Consider the following 4643-nt stretch of genomic DNA (forward strand, 5'->3'; position numbering starts at 1 on the left):
ACTATCGTTACAATTTTCTGAAAGATAACTATCTCGGTTTCATCTAGAAATTTATATAGAATCCTTGAAAAAGACTTTCCTTCATAAGAAAGAAAAGACTTACTGTCTTTGGGATCTGATGCTACACCGCTGCTCAATATTGTAGGGGATCCACCCTATTACATAAGTGGATTCCTTCATTTTGATCTTATATCATGATATAAGTAAGCAGTTTTTATTGTATCGGCCAAAAACCTGACTAATTGATCTTTACGGTGCTTCTTCTATCAATTAGATCCTTTATCCATAGAATAAAGTATCTAGGCATACCTATTTCTTCATATTTCTGCTTCTATGAAGTTTCTTTCTTTGCTACAGCTGATACAAATCGTTAGTTTGGACAATACATATGTAGAAAGCCTATTTTTTTTAGTATTTATTAGCGAATTTTCTCTTTTTTTTCTTTCTATAGTGGAGATAGTCGCACGTAATGACAGATCACAGCCATATTATTAAAAGCTTGTGGTAAGAACGGGTTTCGTTCTAGTGCCCGAAAATAATATTCCAAAGCTTTTGTATGTTCTCCGTTCCTTGTGTGGATAAGACCTATGTTATAGAGTATATAACTTCGATCATAGGGATCGATTTCTAGTCGCATAGCTTCATAATAATTCTGTAGAGCTTCCGCATAATTTCCTTCGGATTGAGCCGACATCCGTTACGGTCGTTCGTTATTCCATTGAAAGAATCTCCGTTCCAGAACCGTACGTGAGATTTTCATCTCATACGGCTCCCCCTTTATCTGATGCGCATAATGAGATGAGAATAATACATGAAATCAAAAAACATTGAAATACTCTCATTATGAACTCATGGGACTAGCGTTTTTACAAAAAATCTCTAGCCAACCTTCCTGTAAAAGATCTTTTCTTAACATCAAGCATGGTTTACTAGATAAAAATAAAAATGGTAACTCTAACAATTTCTTTGTCCTCAACGCCTCTAAATTTCCAGGAATTAGTCACTTCAACAGTCTTCGATGGTTATACAGGTATCCAAAATACAAACGAGATGGATGTTTGTTGTCCCAACCATTTTTCTAAGTTCCGATCCCGATAAGGAAAAGGTATAATTTATAACAAAGTTTTCGTGTTGTTGATTCCTAGGTGTAGTGCTTCTTCCCCTCTGCTACCTATTTTTACTAGTGAATATTTTTACTAGTGGAGTAGGGTTGACTTAATCCATAGGTTACACCTTTCGCTTAATACTAGAATCGACAATTCTAGCATCTAAGGTTACATTAATCGGGGATACACGACAGAAGGAATTTTTTGATTTTCAAATTGCACCTCCAAGAAGCGTAGATTTATTTCAATTATTGTTTTCTTTCTATCCCGAATACTGTGTCTTTCTACTAAGACGGAGAGCGGTAAAGAAAATTGAAAAAAAAAAAAATCAAATCGCACCATCTCTGTAATAGGTGAATGCCTCTTTTTCCCCGGAAGTTGTCGGAATTATTCGTAATAAGATATTGGCTACAATTGAAAAGGTCTTATCGATAAAATTTCCATTTATCCCACCAGATCTAGGCATCGGTAACAACCCCATTCTATAATTTCTTTTAATTACCTCTCGTGAGAAAATGATCCCACAAACAAAGGAATTGCATAGTACGAAATAACATAAAAACGGATTCATTAAAAAATCCCACTCGATATTAAAATTGTTTCTTTTTGATTTCACAGGAATCAATAAAAGAGAAGAAATATTTCAATCCGGTTAAATTTCATCCAAATGTAGTAGGATCAGAATGAAGAGAACTATTCTGATTTCAGCGAAGTTGAAGAAAAAAAGAATTTTATTTATCTGACTGGGGTAATTCTAGAAGTTTTTTGATTGAATTATGATACAAAAAAGAGCAAAAAGAATCGAATAATCATTCTATGATTCATAACTTGTGACTAGATATATGTATGGGATAAACAGTTGTTGGTGAAAAATCGAAAACTGTAAAAGTCGAATTTTTAGAAAAAAGGAATCATAGTTTAAAAAACTAAATAGAATCATGAGCTAAAAGTATCCATTAAACATAGTTAAAAAAAAATTATTTGTATAGTTAGAATTGGTTGGACGTGCCTATCAAAAAAAAAATTGAATATTAATGACTCACTATTAACTCGGTTTCTGGGCCATAATCATTCTGTAGGAGAGATGGCCGAGTGGTTGAAGGCGTAGCATTGGAACTGCTATGTAGGCTTTTGTTTACCGAGGGTTCGAATCCCTCTCTTTCCGTACTAATTCAACAATGTTACTGACCACAATGTATCAAATCAAATAACAATCGATACTATTATTCCAACGGTTAGACCTTTATGGATTCTTTATTTCGAATTTTTGTGGTACGGAAACGAAAAGACTGGAAAGAATGCACAAGAGATGAAAATCCCCCTACCGATCAATGATAGATGAATGATAGAAAAATTTCCGGATCAAAACCTTACTTTCCTTCGGTCTCTTTACTTAGACTTCGGCGAAGGGGAGGACGAAATTGTCCGAACCCTTGTTTTTTAGTTAGGTTTAAGTCTGACGAGAATAATATTCTACAACGAGCAATTCATTTATTTTTAAACTGACCCATTTACTATCTATTATTTGATTGACTAATCCTTTATATTGCAATGGCTGAAGAGTCAAATGTTTTGGCAATTCCTGAGGGGGGGATGAATCAAGATAATTTTGAATCAGTGTTCTCGATTTTTTTTCATCTTTTGCTGTAATAATATCTCGGGGTTTGCACCGATAACTTGGTATATCCACTATAGAACCATTAACTAAAATATGTCTATGATTAACTAATTGTCGGGCTTGAGGAATAGTCGAAGCCATACCCAATCGAAAAAGGATGTTATCCAAACGCATTTCAAGTAATTGTAGTAAAAACTTGACCCGTTGATCCTTTGGCTTTTCCGGCGATACGAACGTATTTAAGTAATTGTCGTTCTGTAAGACCATAATGAAAACGCAATTTTTGTTTTTCTTCTAAACGAATACGATATTGAGATTTTTTACCGGAACGCGATTGGTTTTTAAGATCGTTTCCGGTTTTGGGCCTTTTACTAGTTAGTCCCGGTAAAGCCCCCCAGACGGCGTATTTTTTTGAAACGAGGCCCTCTGTAACGCGACATAAAGACTCCTTATTTTATTTTATTTAAATTTCATAAACATTTTATTTTATTTAAATTTCATAAACTTAAATGAAAACTAAATGATAAATATTATAAATGAAGTGAAATCCAGTAAAGTATTGTACTACAAAACAAAGAATAATTAGATAACTTGGATCAATATCCGGATCCTATTGTATATGTAAATGATATAAAAAAGTAAGAGTTCCTTTCTTGATTTGTTCTACAGAAATAGAACCCCTCCTTTAGTCATAAAGGTAAGTAAGTTCCTACGACATCATAGATCGGTGACCTTTGAAAAAGGGTAAGAAGTCGTTTCTTTATTTATTTGATTTATCAATTATGTCAAAAATAAAATCAATAGAGAAAAGCCGGCTATCGGAATCGAACCGATGACCATCGCATTACAAATGCGATGCTCTAACCTCTGAGCTAAGCGGGCTCACATAACAGAAATGTTACATGCATAGTAATTTACTAAATTACTGGGATCTTAGCTATTCCTAATTAATATGAATATAGAAATCTAATTTCATTTTCAAATAAAATATTCAATATTGGAATTGTTCTATTATAGAACATAATAATTAATATAACGATTAATAGAATATAGCGATAGAAAATTTTGATCTATTTATCAAATGGATGTGTATCAATAATTAATGTGTTAATCTTAATTGCATTTAATGCAATTGAGATGATAATGAAGCGTTTCTATGTTTTCATTCTGAAAGGTGGAAGATAAGACGAACAAGGGAATCGACCGTTTAAGTATTAAATTTTTTACTAAAAAAATAATAGAAAGAGGGGCAAATATATATGTTCATATATCTATCTATATTGATATATATTGAATTGCAGATACAGAAATGATAGAATCATTTTGGATCGGAACAAATATGGGTCTCCGATAGAGAAGAGAGAGATGAAAGAAGATAGACAAGAAATCCAATAGGAGGAAACACTTTTCAATAGAGGAATCGGTATTCTAATGACTTGAGTGGTTCCAGTATAATACAAATGAAAGAAAAACGGGGAAGGACATCATAATGCGATACTAATCTTAAAAGAGGGGGATATGGCGAAATCGGTAGACGCTACGGACTTAATTAGATTGAGCCTTGGTATGGAAACCTACTAAGTGATAACTTTCAAATTCAGAGAAACCCTGGAATTAAAAATGGGCAATCCTGAGCCAAATCCTTTTTTCCGAAAAAAAAGGGTAGGTGCAGAGACTCAATGGAAGCTGTTCTAACAAATGGAGTTGACGACGTTGCGTTAGTAAAGGAATGAATCCTTCCATCGAAACTCCAGAAACGATGAAAGATAAACGTATTACGTACTGAAATACTATATTGATTAATGACAACTCGAATCTCTATTTTTTATATTTCTATAATTTTTTATATTTATATTTATATATATATATAAAATTATATATAAAAATGAACGAATTGTTATGAATCGATTCCAAGATCT

General features: G+C 33.0%; 2 non-coding genes across 2 annotated transcripts; one reads left to right on the forward strand and one right to left on the reverse strand.

Annotated features, from left to right (window-relative positions):
• Positions 1-2184: 2184 nt before the first annotated feature.
• Positions 2185-2271, forward strand: TRNAS-GGA (transfer RNA serine (anticodon GGA)). Its single transcript has one exon. It is a non-coding gene; the product is annotated as a tRNA-Ser (tRNA).
• Positions 2272-3533: 1262 nt separating this feature from the next.
• On the reverse strand, positions 3534-3606 carry TRNAT-UGU (transfer RNA threonine (anticodon UGU)). The gene has a single exon. It is a non-coding gene; the product is annotated as a tRNA-Thr (tRNA).
• Positions 3607-4643: the final 1037 nt, after the last annotated feature.

This window comes from Cucumis melo, unplaced genomic scaffold (genome assembly GCF_025177605.1).
Source record: "Cucumis melo cultivar AY unplaced genomic scaffold, USDA_Cmelo_AY_1.0 utg001295l, whole genome shotgun sequence".
Taxonomy (NCBI): domain Eukaryota; kingdom Viridiplantae; phylum Streptophyta; class Magnoliopsida; order Cucurbitales; family Cucurbitaceae; genus Cucumis; species Cucumis melo.